The sequence below is a fragment of the Micropterus salmoides genome, unplaced genomic scaffold (genome assembly GCF_014851395.1).
Source record: "Micropterus salmoides isolate LMB-PRFRI ecotype aquatic unplaced genomic scaffold, ASM1485139v1 Ms_hic_scaffold_18, whole genome shotgun sequence".
Classification (NCBI taxonomy): domain Eukaryota; kingdom Metazoa; phylum Chordata; class Actinopteri; order Centrarchiformes; family Centrarchidae; genus Micropterus; species Micropterus salmoides.
The window spans coordinates 27,015,960-27,031,874 of NW_024040928.1; positions in this window are offsets into that span (position 1 = coordinate 27,015,960).

The window sequence follows — 15,915 nt, forward strand, 5'->3', positions numbered from 1 at the left end:
CTGTCTTGTCCCTACGCCTTTTTGGATTGTTTCTTGTTTTTGGATTTTTCCCTTTGGATTGTGTTTTGTTTTTGAGTATCTTTTGACAGTTTTAAACTACTGTAAGTCAACAGACCCTCCAGACTCTCAAACCAGTGTAACATTAATGAAATCAACACTTTTCAGGGCAGAAACTACCTTTCAGTCAATAAGTAGAGGCTGCAGTCAATTTCTGGCAAGTGAAATACTGCATGTTATTGGTTTCATTGGTTATTTAAAGGTATTGTAACAGGTACAAAGGACTGGATTGGTTGGTACACAGCAAGTAAAATAATGTAGTTATAAGGATAATTGCAAAAGAGATCATGTCTTTATTTTATATGTAACTCAGCAGTAAGTCATGTTAATTATGGGCTACAATCTGTTTTCCAAATATAAACAAGGATATTAGACAAACGCCTACGAAACACATAATCCATCTGCAACAACAGGCTTCTATTATTGCCTATAATCACGTAAATGTCAAGCCTAATTACACTATAAACACTTATTTCGCCACAATTGTGATTATTCTGTTAAAAGAAACAGTAAAGTTTTTTTTTTTTTTTTTTTAAACCTGTCCTGCCTAGCATCCTGGTATAGAGTATAATGACCTGGATACCATATTGTGCCAGACAGATTTTACTTTAACAAGAGAGTATTAAAATACTCCTTTGTCTGTTTTATTATTTATTTAATTATGTATTGATTTGTCACCGGGCCGGACAGGGGGGCAGACACGGGAGTCGGGGGCACAAACAGAAAGCACAGAGAAAGGACAAGACCTGTAAGAGAAGGGGGATGGAAGGTGGGAACAACAGGGAAAAGCTGTGGGAAACACCAATTGCAGAAAGCAACGAAACCTGCAATAGAACAGAGAGTGGGGAGGAGGAGAAAACACAACAATAAACACAAACAATAAAAATAATAATAGTAAAAGACAACCAGCCGAACAGCAGCAATGAACAGCTGACATAGTAAGACAACTAAGAGAAAAATGAAAACAAGAAACAGTCCAGCACACTAAATAAGCAACACAGCACAGCCACGAGAGCTGGAATAATAATTAATTTAAATAAGTAACTGAAAGAAAAGCATCAGGAATAATTCTACCAGGGACAACCTAAATTGTTTGTGTCTGTGTGTGAGACTGATTGTGTCTGTATGTGTGTGTGTGTACATGTGTGTGTGCGCATAAGCCTGTTAAAGAATGTAGTTGTTAGTGAGAGTGGGACGCCACAACTGTAACAGGCAGGCAAGAACCCCAGTAGCCAATAGTGGTGGGAGAAAGAAAAAGAATTAATCAATCAAAAAAAAAACAAAGACTCCCAGATGCACCGCGATGCAAACGCAGAAGACCCCGACCCAAATGCCAGTTGACAACGTAATGCCGACGGAACGTAAAAATCATAACCCGCGGAAGAGCAGCGCCCGGACCGACCGCGGCGCGCACACAACATAGACCAGTGCCCCCCCCCCCCCCATCCAGCACACCACCGCCGCGCAGCAATCAACCAAAATGTCCAAATGCCACGCAATCATCAACACCAATGCACAAGTGACGTGCCCAACACGCACACTGTGCGAGCACGGCGACACCCAATGCCCAGCAGCCACCCGCGAATCCCGCGTGCGAGGTCGGGCAACCGAGAGAGAGCAAACGGAACAACATGACAGCGAAAACCAGCAGAGAGAAACACCAGCAGCAAGTCCCAGCCCGGCAGCAAACACGCCGCACAGGTCACCGTGCACCCGCCACTAAAAGTCCGCCGTCCCCCCAACCGCCAGAAAAACTAAGGCCGCTGGCGCCAGCCGACATCCCCCATGCCCAGCACGCCCCCCGGCCGCCGTGCAACACCAGCCAAACCAGCAACAAGGCAAAATCAACTAGCTCAGCTGCATGCCACCAACAACCCACCCACCCGTCAAGGGCCGAGAACTCCAGACACAAACCCAGAACAAACCGGAACACAGCCCTGCCCCGCACCCACACTGCACATCCCGAAAACTAACTATATACCTCAGAATCCAGAGGGGTCCAACAACTAGCCGACAGAGAAATGGGGAAGCACGGATCTGAGGCCAACGAAACGCCCAGCAGCCATCCAGAGACTCTGCCCAGGGAAAAAGCATAATGCATCAAGATGCATCGATAATCGCCCCACAATCCCACCGCAGCCCACCAAACTGTAATCGGATCAACCCGCACAGAGACCACCACCCCCAGAAGCCAGGGCACCCTGCGACCCCCCCAAAGCGCAAAGGACCCCAGACCCGGGGGAAGCTGTACCCCGCCCCAAGGAAGTACAGCAGAAAGCCGTGCCGGGTAGCTCCCTGCCATCAGGGAGCGATAACGCGGGAGAACCAGGCCAACGGTCCCCCCAGCCCAGCCAGAGGCATCCCTCCCTACAGTGCAGGCAGTGTCAGCAGCCCCGAAGCCGATCTCATCCCCGGACCTACCCCGACAACACCGGCCATGCGCCCCAGAGACTCCCGAATGCCCCCACCATGAGAGAGCTGGCAGGGGGAAGCAGCGGGAGCCTCACCTCTGCTGAAGAGGGCCCAGGCTAGGAGAGGAGACAACGGGCCCCCAGGCCCAGGGACACACCACCCGCCCAGAAATGAGCAAAGGCCACAAGCCCGAGTCCCCAGAACCCTAGGTCAAGGGCAGCCCAGGGCTTATAGCAAGAGCCCCTCTAGCACCGGCAGCACCCCAGAGTCAGCGACAACCCCGCCCCCAGCCCCCCCATCGCGCAGACCCGCCCCAGACCCAGAGGCTCCAGAGCCCCAGACCCCCACACACCCCCGAGGCAGGTCAGTGCAGCCCCAACCCAAAGTCCAACAATCCCCCGTCCTCGCCGGGGCCCCTCCGGCAGCCCCACTGCCACCCCCCCACCTCACCGCTCCCCGACAATCAGGAGCACTCCGAGCACCACCAGGCCATCAGAGCTGGCACAGAGAGATTGGAATTGTGTCAATGTGTTTTTTTTTACAGCAGACATTTTCTCCATGCTAATGTGTTCTATAAGGTGATTCTGATATTGGGTGATACTTATATTCTTTTTGGCCTTCCAGTTCATGAGGATAGTTTTCTTGGCGATGCATAAGGCAGTGAGAAGCATGTATGATGTGTCAACCTCTATACTTATGTCACTTAGGTCCCCCAGCAGGCAGAGTGATGGGGAAACTGGGACGGGGTAACTTAGCCATATCGATAGGTCTTCACATATCTTCTGCCAGGTGTACATTGCCACATAGCATTAATGAAACTATCAGATATGTTACCTGAGCAGTTCCGGCAGATGTTTGACTGCATAAGACCCATTCTGAACATCCTTTGTCCAGTATAGTGTGTTCTATGGAGAGTTATACTGTATAAGTTGTAGATTGGGATTTGTAGTCATTCTAAAAGGTATTTAAACATATCTGCATCCAAAAGTTTTGGTCTGGACTAATGGATAGATCTGTCTCCCACTTTAAGAATGGGAGAGAGATTGAACTATCTGTTTTTAACAGTAACATGTATACTTTTGATAACAGTTTTGGAGGCGAGAGTTTAAGAAAGTCTGTTATCATTGGAGGTAAATCTAAGTCCATTATTTTATCCTTAAATCTAGCCTGAATTATGGATTTAAACTGTTGAAATTCCAGAAATCTATTATGGCTAATTCCATATTGTGCCACTAGATCCAGGAATGGAATAAAGTTACTGCCTTGCATTACATGCTCTAGATGTCTTATCCCTTTGTCATACCACAGTGGGGAATTTAGTGTTTTCTTATTTTTCAGGATGTCAGGATTATTCCAGATTGGGCTAAATCTGCATGGGATAGGTGAAGACCCAGATATTTTGAGAAGTTCCCACCAAGCTGCCAAGGAAGTGCTTATGTTAATGCTTTTAAAGCAGGTATGACGTTTGATGCTGGAACTGATGAATGGAAATATCAATTTTAAATTTTAATTGTGTCCATCCATGAGTGGTCCAGGGGGCTCCTGTCTATTGGACAGGAAGTAATGATAAAAAATTTGGCAGTTCTAAACCACCACAGTCTTTTGCTTTTTGCATAGTTTTTAGACTGATTCGTGGGGGTTTATTATCCCACAAAATTTTGAGATGTTTGAGTCCAGTGATTTAAACCAGACAGCAGAGGGTTTAGTGGGTAACATTGAAAACAGGTAATTGACTTTAGGTAGGACCATCATTTTTATGGTGGAGACTCTTCCCATGAGTGATATAGGTAATGATGTCCACCGTACAAGGTCATCCTCTATTGATTTAAGTAAAGGCGTGTAGTTTAGCCATGTCAGTTCTGACAGCCTGGAGGAAATATTGATTCCCAGACTTTAGCGGTGTAGATATACTCTGGAAATCACACTTTACAGGTAAAACTTTTTTTTTTTTTTCTACTAATTTTTGTGGACTAACCCTTTTATATACAGTCTATGGCAGTCTGAGACTGCGGGCCTCTCCTCAGACAAAGCTTGGCCAATGGCGCCCCACCCCCCCGTCTTTAATTTGCTTGGTAAATTTCGCACAATTCCTGGATGTCTGAGATCTTGATTATTATCTTATCCCATAGACACTCAACATTTGAGCCAAAATAGCTTAATATTGCTGTCTGACATAACGTCCCAAGGTCTGTCCTAAGCTATTTCTTAGTTTCTGACTCCCCAAAACTACTGACATCTCTGAACTCTCACACATGCAGGCTATTCTATGTGATCTCCTTTGGATAACTAATGCAATAAGTAATGTAATATTGTTTCATTTCCATTCACTGTGAATCCCCTGGTCTATGGGACAAACCCTATTTGTTGATGTAACAGGTACCAACGCAGGTGTAGTCTTTGCCATGTTCTTCTACTGACTTTTGGGACTGATCATTAAAGTCGCCTATGTGAACACTGAGCTTTCAAGACGAGGGCGGAGCTTCATCACGGTGCCCACCTGCCACCAAGTCATTTAATACCAATTTTACATGACCCCGGTATCACTCAGTCTGGCTACGTCGTGGTGAAGAAGGAAGTAGAATCACAAAAGGACAAATAACAAGTTATTAACGTTGTGCAGGCAGCACACTTTGCTGCTGAAATGCTGAGGGGCTTCCAGTAGAAGTTGAAGCCGGTCAGACGATGGAACTAAACCGCTGTTCACACGCTGCCTGTGTGCGGTGTTAGGCTACGTAGCCTAAATCCGCCCCTCAGATTTCCCATGATGCATAGCGGTAAAGGGAGTTTTGTTCAAATGTGCTAATAAGTTTGCCATTTGTTTGAAATACAAATGTTACTTCAGTATTGATGTATTCTTAAAACGTGTCTGCTTAGAATATAATATTTTTGTAGGTAATTGTTGTGGTGGTTTACCATTGAAACCATGAGTGAAGGGTCTATTTCATTTGATAAGATGAGTTGAAGCTTCTTTATAGATATCAGTGTTGTGCTGCAATTGTAGTAAGGCAATAGACTGTGCGCTGGCCTGAGTTTGCTAGACAATTTGTTTCTCTTGAAGATTATTAATGGTAGTCTATACTGAGTAGTGATGCCACTTAATTCCAATTCGATCCATTACCAAGTAATTCTCACACTGGTTTTGCTGATACCAATATTTTTACATATTTTCTTTCTAGTTTAATGTGACCTCCCTCTACCATTTCTGTATTTATGAGAGAAATAAGGAGTAGGCTGTGGCCTTACCAAATCAAAATAATAGCTGCATAATGACAAGACATCAAAGTACTGTCATATTCTTTAATTATAAAAAAATATTCTGCTCAGAACTGCCACTTCATAACATCATCATATTGTTGTGACTTAATCTCAGATGTTTAGCGAAGTATTTCACTGTCTTTGCACACACATCACACAGAGCAACATTATTACCTTCACAGCTAAAATAGAGCCAGACGTGAATGTTTTACAGTCAGTCTGTATTCAATCGCGGGAAATGTAAAGGCCTGCAGCGGCTCACTTCAAAGAAGCTCCGTCACAGAGCTGCAGCATATACAGCATGACTTTGACAGGCGGAAGGAAAAGTAGTTCCTATTGTGATGTCCCCATCTTTTGGCTGCTGGGATGTCTGTCTCTTTGTGTGCTGGTGTGTAATGATGTTGGCGCTAAAGGGATTTCCCCTGTTAGGCATAAGAGCGTTACTCCTTTGAGTTACGCTGATTTGTTATTTTTGTAGTGTTGTGGCGAATGCGGTTGGAGACTTCAGTCTCGGGAGCATGTCTGTGGCGGTGGGAAAATTTCCAGTGGCTGGTCGCTTTCTCACGCTAGCGGTCTAGAGTGCATAAATACCCACGCAATTAACCACATGAAGACTAGGGGTGAGTTACTTTAGTGTGTGGATAGGCAGATAGAGGGGAACCTCCTTTTTTTTGCAACCAGCGTGTTGATTACTGTATGTTCCGTTGGTGCAGGTTGTAAAATGGCTGGTGTAGATGGTTTTTTTGAGACTCCGTCAGAGGGTTTCCTAGATGGCTGCACGAAGGAGCAATTGTTGAGAATTGCTGACCACTATAAGATTGAGATCAGTGACAAAAAACTCAAGGACACTGTTAAATCTGTGTTAAAGGCTAACTTGTATGAAATGGAAGTTTTGCCACCTGATAAGAGTACTGTGGGAGTGTCCTTGCCAGATAGTCCTTTAGAGAGCAGAGGGAATTGTTGCCGTTGCAGATGGCGCATGAAAAAAATGAAGTGTGACACAGAGCAGGCCAGAATTAGTTTGGAGCGTGAAAAATTAAGCCTGATTAGAGAGGGTAGGTTAAGTCGGTCCTACTTTCAGTGCACGTTCTGCACAGTTTGATTTAGGGACTAGCTTGCGACTGCTTTTTTTTCTCTGTTTGAGAGGTTAGTTGATACGACGGATTGGCGGGATGAGGATTGCACACTTATGTTGCAATGTGTTGACCGGTAGGGCTCAGGAGGCAATTTCAGCTTTATCGGTGGCAGATAGCTTGAGTTATGCATCGGTGAAAACTGCTGTTCTGACGGTCTATGAGATGGTCCGCGAAGCTTATCGCCAGTGGTTTCGGAAGAGTAGGAGGGAGGATAAACAGTCCCATCTTGAGTTTTCGCGTGATTTGCTAAATTTTTTTAATCGTTGGCACACGGCTTCTAATGTGAAGACTTTTGATGACTTGTGTAATCTTATTGTTTTGGAACAGTTCAAGAATGCAGTTCCTGACCGTGTTTCCACATATTTAACAGAGCAACTGCTTTAGCAGATCAGTATGTATTGTCTCATCGCAGTGATGGGGGAAATGGGCATGGCTATGCCAGCAACTATAGGGAAAGTACTGTTGGTCATGGCTTGTCTGTGGCTTCTTATAAGCCTGATTCTGAAGTGAAGGGGACACATTTGCGTTACATGGAAAGTGTCATTTCTGTGGAAAAAAAGGGCATGTGAAAGCGGATTGTTATGCTCTACAGAGGAAAAACAGGCCTATGCATGTAAAATCTTCTTCTTTAGCTGCTTCTGGTCAGTTACTAGTAGAAGAGAATGTAGATTCACACATTTTTGATGAAGCGATGTATGGTCGTCTAAAGAACACAGAGACTCTTAAAAACTTGGATAGGATTGTGAGTCATTTGGAGGGGGGGGGTGATGTCCCCATCTTTCGGCTGCTGGGATGTCTGTCTCTTTGTGTCCTGTGTTGGAGATGTCAGGAGGCGTGGCTAAAATCATCAGCTGTTGGAACCACCTGGACCCGGTGGTCTCCACTATAAGAGCGCGTCGTTTGGTTCTGCAATGGGGGCTAGAGAGGAGGGATACCCTGTTCCCTATGCTCCACGCTCCTCGTTATTTTGTTTCATATATCATCAACACTTCACACACTATTCTTTCAAGCATGCATACCCACTGAAATTTACTCATAATCATCCTTCATATGATTTTTGGAATGTTAAGTTGTTTCTGTTTAGTTTGAAATAAATAGTACCTTTTCTGCAGTTTGTGTCCTTGTCCTGGGTTATCTTGTCGCGGTTATCAACCGAGTATAATTAAACCATCCTGGTGACAGTAAGATATTTATGATAAAACACACACTCACTCCAAATCACTGAGTTTAGATATCAATCCTTTTATAAGAGTATCGATCCTAGAGCAGGAAACGTTGGTATCAGAAATATCAATACAGGATCACTAATATAGGCCCACGGCCACTGGGATTCTTTTTCGTATACGCTTCACCCTCTAAGGCTATCGCTATTGGGTTTAACCCTCCGTGCACCTGCTCGGCACTTACAAAAGTTGTCTACGCCCACCCACAGCGGGGGCCTCTCCTAGGTCCACACCTTATATAAAATAGTGAGACCTGAACTTCGGCTCCCATTTTTCTTCAGCACTGAGCTGTCTAAAGAGCAGAAGATTTCCTGTCGGAAAAGAAGAGCGATGTCTTCTAGCTAGTCGGCCCGAGCGGGGCGGGACGTCATCAGTACGGGTGTGCGGCGTCCGTGACACGGGCTTCGTCCTGCCGGGGGACCTCCATCCCCCATGCTGGGTGCTCCTCACCCCTGGCTCACGCTGCTCGTTCTGCAACCTTCTCTCCCCTGAAGAGAAGCAGCACCGGCCCTCGACCTGTTGATATCGGATGAACCAGAATCCCCCAGCGGCTCCCCGCTTCCCCCGTTCCAACCTCCGGTGACGCGGGCCTCGATGTTGCTATGTCGCCAGGCGAGGCAAGCGATCGTTAAACTTCAAGGATGCTACCATCGGGCTAATGTTGAGCTAATAGGTAGCTGACATGCGGTCTGCCCCTGGATCAGCCGACCAGGGAGACCCCATGTGTCCACGTTGCACCACATCAGCTGCGGCTAATGACATCTAGCAAACGGTTTCATTGCTGCTGGCCGACCCTCGTCGGTCAGAGCGGACCACTGGTAAGCTATGGGTCGAAAAGAAGCTGTGTGAAATCTTGTTGCTGCTTTTGTGGAAGCTGTTGAACAAATGATTGTCCCTTGTGAGTGTGCAGTGCGCCCTCTCCCCCTGGACGGTGGGGGGGAGCGGCCACTGGCTGCGCTGGCCCTGCTCTGTGCGCAGCTGATGCGGTTCCTGTCTTGACCCCGCCTGCTTCTGTACAGCTGCTGGGCCACCCATCCAGTTCCCTGACTATTACACGTGGGTCGGTCCCCTGCCTCCCATGTCACGCCATCAGTGCCGTGCAGGCGCGGGGGGTAAACCTAATAGTGATAGCCTTAGAGGGATACGCCTATACTCATACAATCTGGTATTACAGTACGTAACTACCGTTTTGCCCGGTTCTCCCGATGGCCGGCCCACCCCTGGATGGGTGGCAGTGTGCTTCTATAGTAGCTGTCTGTTTGAAAAGATGATCTGTCACGGGAGATTTATAATTGTGTCTTTATTTCAGCGCATTTCTCGGTGCATTCGTTTGTTTCCGGTTCACACGGCAACCACCAAACTTCCTGTAAATAGTCTGAAAGTCCGAACCATCCAAAAAATGCTTTCACACCAGAAACCAACCAAACCATGGTTCAGTTTGATCTGGACCGAGACTACCTCTGTTTGGTCTGGACCGTGGGCCGGGGGAGGTTTCACACCTGTATATTGGTTCGGACCAAACTGAAAAGTCCAGACCAAACGAGGTAGGTGTGAAAGCCCACTAAGTCACAGATACTGAGGTCTGAGAACTAAGTGAATCCAACACTCACTTCACTTTAACAATGTAGATGAGTTACACATCTGTTATTATTATTATTATTGAGTTACACAAGCACACTGTAGTGACCAGAAGCTGCTGTTACTCTAACAGGCATCACTCAAGACAACATAAAGCACAAAACACACTCATACCAAACAGCCCATGTAACTCCACATAGCAGCGAGGCGACTGATCACTGATTCACAGCTGTGATGAGCTGTGGGCAGTTGGCACAAAAACTATTTATGCTGCAGCTGGTGTTGATTGGAGTCTCAGGAGTGGAAGGTTCAGACCATAGCCGCACCAATCAACTGCAACCAGGAAGTGGGAGGTCTCAGCTCGACCAATCTTTGACTTTGGCTCACAGAAGCTGTGGTAAATTCTGATTGGTTTAACTGAAAAAATGAACGCCCTCCATCAGGTGACTGAGTTGGAAGCAGCTTCCTCTTCTTTTCTTTTCGCTTGGTGAAACACGTCATTGTCACAAATAGACCAGAATGAACAAAGTGTGAAGTGTCTTAATATAGTTTGTTTTCAGCGTTAGATTGGCTCAATGCAGAAACATATTCCTTTGTCTTCTAATCAGGCACTTTGTCATATGTGTTTGTAGATGGTGGATCTTTGTCAGGCTGCTGACCTCTGACCTCTGACATCTTTACTGATGGCTGCATCTCATATTGCAATCAAGAATTTGGGGTCTCTGTCAGTCACTGTGGATGAGAGAAAACTACATTTCAATGATGAAGTGACATCATCCTAACCACAGGAAGTAGCTTCTGCGTCTCTCTACTAAAGCACTAGTTTAGAAACTCAGACAGTTCTGAGCACGAGAACAAGAGACAGAAGAAGGAGAGACTCAGAGAATCATGATGGTTGAGTTCAAATGGATTTCTTTATTTCTTCCAGCGGTGCTTCAGTTTACAGGTAAGAATACATATATCACATATATAAATGGAAGGCACATTGTAAAAAATAACTTGATCAATATTATTAAAGATTCTTTATTAGCTACATTTGATTTAACTAAGAAACCCAAATCTGTTGTTTCTAATGTGGTGAGTTTAGTGAACTCTTGGAAACTAAGGATAAAGAAATAATCGTCACTAACTATGAACATAACAGACATTTTCTCATTTCACTTTATTTTTCATCATTTTCTCAACAGCAGCAGCTGGAAAACTTCCCCTCTCCTTCACTGTCAGAGTTGGAGATGACGTCACTTTGCCTTGTGAAAATGTGATAGACGGTCAGCAAAATGTGAAATACTACATGGCTCTTTGAGGTTCAGGAACACAGCAGCAGTAGAGCTGGTTAACTTGGGCAGATTGTTGAAAACACCAAAGCTAAATCAGACAGACTGAGTGTTACAGAGAACTGTTCTCTGGTTATAAAGAAGGTCACAGTCGAGGATGTTGGTCGTTATACTGTCAACATTGAATCAGGACAACACAAGGTCCAGACTCTGGTTCTTCTGTCTGTTATTATCAGTGAGTATTTCCATCATAATGTTTTCAGCTCAAACTGTCTTGTTAGAACAATATACTGAAACATTACAATAATTATGATCACAATGATGAAGTTAACTTTACTCTTGTTGTCTTTCTCTCACAATATCATACATATACATATACATCTTCACCAGTGACTGAACATCAGGACGCTGATAAGTTGACGTTAAACTGCTCTGTGTCGACACGTGAACAGTTCTGTGATCACACAGTGAAGTGGCTGTATGAGGGTAAAGATGTGGACAAAGACATGAAGACATCACAGTCTGGCTGCTACGCCGCTGTGTCTTTCCCGGATTCTCATTTTAGTTACAAATCAAAGTCTAACTTGAAGTGTGAAATGACAGATGGTGACTCTGGAAAAGTGCAGCTGTTCACCTTCAGCCCTCAGTCCTCAGGTGAGAAAACAGGTGAGAATATGCTGAGCTGTTCAAGATGACTAAAACCACCAAAACATTTGTTTATCTGATGAATTTTTAAGATGACATCATTCTTTCTCATTTAGTGACAGCAGATGGTAAACATGAGGGATTTTATAACTCAACAGTTTCTTGGGTTGTGTCATTTATTTGTGCAGGTGACACACAAACAGCAACTAAATCAGCAACTGAAAACACAAAATCAGTTACAGCCACAACAACAACCAATGATCCTTCAAAAAACTACAAGGTAGTAACTCATCTTTCTCTGGAGTCTCTCTGTCTTCCTGTCAGCTCTTTCTCTCCACATACTGAACTAAAACAAACTTTTTTATTGTTTATGTAACACCCGTCCCATGTGATTAACTGGCGGTGCCTCCAATCAGATGAACACAAAGATAATATAAATTTACACTCCTCCTTGCTGTACACTCTAGACCAAATTACATGAATACGTTTAATTTATGTAAGCAAAAAGCATTTATTCTGACAAAGCCAAATTAAAATACCACCAATATGCTTTAGCAGAAAAAAGCACAATTATTTAATTAATTCAGCATTAACACTAAAGACATAAATTTCATTTTAACTGAAAATAACTTAAAATGATACCTTTGCCAAATCGAAAAACGAAACTTATGTCGCCTCGGCAACAGCACATCTGTATCTAATCAGAAAGCAGCCGGTGTTCTGCCAGCGGACCACAGACAAGGTAACAGTAACAGCAACTTTAGCATTGAACTGAAATCACGATTGATTGTTGAGTTGAAGCCAAAGTCAGCTGCAGTCCTCAGCTGAAAATGTGACCACGTGCGTTTGTTGTTCCCCTCTTTGGGCCGTGAGTTGTAACCTCACAGTCAGGAGTTAACTGGGTGTCGGGGAGCTGCACCTTTTAACTCCCCTCCAGCTCTCTCTGCTACCTGCCTGTGCTAATCCATCCTTTCACCCAGATTGTTTCTCTTTATAACAACAAACAGCTGTTACGTGTGTCCACCTGTCACACATTACATGAGCTGCCGCCGCTGCCGCCAAGAAAAAGTACTTCTTAAACGACGTATTGATGAATCGTTTAAATAATCTATAGAAGCTTTGAATACTAAAATCATCATTAGCTGCAGCCCTACTCGGGTGCGTCTATCATATCACACCGGAAGTGGAAAACAGTCCTCCATCGTGGTCCACAGGAACATTCCCGTTCTTCAGCCACAATGTGGGAATGAATTTGGATTGGTTGTCAACGTTATACTTTCCAATCAGGGTACAGAAAAACCACTGCTCATCAACTTAGGTTGTACACATCATACAAACTATACACACTCAAATAAACTGCAACATTCAACTTTTTTAACATTCTTAATGATTTCATTTTTTTTTAATTACTTTTTAATGATTTGTGTATTTTATAGTATTTTGCATTATTTTTCATTTAATAAACTGTATATTTTACTGGCAAATGTATTTTAGCCCCGGCTACATTTGTTTGTTGATTTTTTTCTGGAAAGACAAATCTGGCCATTGCTCAAAGTATAAAACAGAAAATAGAAAGTTTTTCTTTGCTACTTTAGCTGCAGGATTTCAAACAGAACTGAACTGTGCAGTCAAAATGTTTCTAATGTTTTCAGAATCGTTCTGGAGGTTCATCATTGTGTCTGTGGGTTTAGCAGCACTCATAATAATTGTTGTGGCAGTCAACATCTGGACAAGAACTAAAGGTGAGAACATTCACAGATGAAACTCAGAAACAGGAAGTTTTGATAAAGCTGGATTTTCACTGTGGAAACTAAAGTCGACTCTTTCTCTTTTCTTTTCAGGGACAAAAACACAGATGGATGAAAACACAGTGAGTTTATAATGTTTTTACAGTTGGTACTTTACACAGCAAACCAGTGTTTGTGACATCTGTTCTTCATTCTGAAGTGTAGATGTAGATAGAAGAAGACAAACAGAAACAGGACTCACTGAGTTGTACTGAAGTGGTCGTAGCAGCAAAGTTCAAAGGATTCATTGCAGCGAAAATGAAAATAAAAGAATATCTTTGTTATTAGTTTCTGTAACAAAGGAAAACTCCCGCACACTGTCTAATAAATATATTGACGCAACGTTTCATCAGCCAAATTGTGTTACATAATGAGAAGCCATCTTTTATAGGAGGTGACTTATTTGTCTACACCAATCACCTACTTCCTCATAAAATAAGGCAGCCATTACAAAACATTCATTCATATTTCCATGAGATGAATGTAGATTTCATCAAAACAATATCATAAATGCACTCATAAATAGACATACTCGCAAATCTTATTGGTGCCTTATATATCAATAGACAAAGAACTTAGAGGAAACAGCAAATAAACATCAGAAAATCTCAAACTTCAATAATGTAAACTAACAATGAAATTTATACAATTTCTGGATTTCTTCTCTTGTCAATATATTTTCTGCAAGTTAGACAGTGTGCGGGAGTTTTCCTTTGTTACTTTTGACTACCTGTCCCCCTCCGACACCTGTCTCTTGTTATAGAGGTGCAAAGTTATTAGTTTCCGTACCATCGTGCTTGGGTTCTGTCTGTCGGCTAGGTGTCGATTTATGTTCTCTGCCAGTTTCCTTATTTAATATGATCATTCTGTTTTAATCTGTTCTCTTCTGTTATCTTAGTCTGTTGTGGGGTTTGTCAGTGTTATGAGTTGTATTTTTTCCCTGTGGGTTTCTGTTTTTTGCCATTATTTTATTAGTCCTGTGCTTTCGTGTTTCCTGATCTGTGTACTTCTGTGTTTTATCATTATGGTCTGTGTCCTAGTCCTTAATCTTATATCTCCATGTTTTAGTGTAGTCTTGTCTCCTGTTTGGTCCCGTCTCTGTCCGTGCCCTGATTTTGCTGTCTTTCCATGTTTTGTGTTGTTGTCCGTTCATTTGAACTTTACTTTTTATTTTGGTAATCCTCTGTACCTGGTGTCCTTGTCTAGCTTTGTCTCTGTGGTTGATTACCTGATGTATTTCAGCTGTGCCTCCCTCCCTGCTCGTTTACCAGTGTATATATTGTCCTCAGTTGTCTTCAGTCCTTGTCACGTCCTTCAGTTGTATGTGGAGTGTTCTGTCTTGTCCGTACGCCTTTTTGGATTATGCCTTTGGATTGTGTTTTGTTTGGACAATAGCTGCAGAGCTCCCTGCACAATCCTGCCTTATTTGTTTAAATAAACCTTTTGTTCGAACTGCATCCACCTTGCCGTTGTCTGCATCTGGGTCCACATCTCTGCTCTCTGACTGCACTCTGCCTTTCACCCACGACAGTAGGACGTGACCATAAAGATGGATCCAGCAGATGTTCCCTTGTCTTGGAAGGAATTAAGCGACGTAAACTTTGCCATGGACAAACTCTTGCTCATCTTGACTACATTTGGGGATTATCGAACGAGACTGGGGGCTATGGCCTCGTTTGAGGAGACTTTTAAATTTAATCCTAGGCTCCTCCAAGCTCCTGGTGTGGTTAATCTGGTGTTACACCATGTCGGCCTCTCTGGATTCCTCCAGTGCTGTTCAGCCTGACTCAACACCAGCTAACCACCTGCCTGTTTCCCAGCCTGCTAGCGCTGCAGCAGCTAGTCATCTGCCTGCGTCCTGACCAGTCAGGCTTGGCGTCATCAGCCCGTCCGGCCACTCTGCAAGCCTGCCTGATTCCCGGCCTGCTAGCACTGCAACGGCTAGTCACAAGCGGCCTGCTAGCCGATGTTCACATGTCCGGCTCCTGGCCTACCAGTACAAAGACTAGCCATCCTCCGAGTTCCCCGCCTGTTCCACCTCCAGAGAAACCTTGTGGAGGGCGACGGGGTTCTCGCCGCCGCAGACATGCTGCTCGGGGTTCCAGCGCCTCATCCTCCAAGTCACCCAGTGGTTCGGAGACGGTGTTCCTGTGCGGCGTGGAGCCTGAGCACTCCCGTCCTGCTGAGCCGACACCAGATCCTCAGTCAGTGGTACGACCGGTAACAACTCCAGCTGACTCCTGCTCCTAGTCCCAGTCGGTGGTCCGGCACATTTTTAAATGTGGGTCAGTGATGTGAAAGTTGTCAGTTAAAGTGTGTCAGAGTGAGGGTTTGTTTGTGTTTCACAGGTGAATAATGATGAAGATGAAGATGATGGTGTGGTGAACTATGAAAACGATGGAGACCTTCTGCCTCTGTCAGACTCCACTGATCAACAACTTCCATATCAACATCAGCTCATCAGAGAAAAGACTCCACTGCAGTTAAATAACAGCACATTTACATGAGTAGTTGAAGCCTTTAGGGAGCTGGCTGGCAGGCAGTAGTG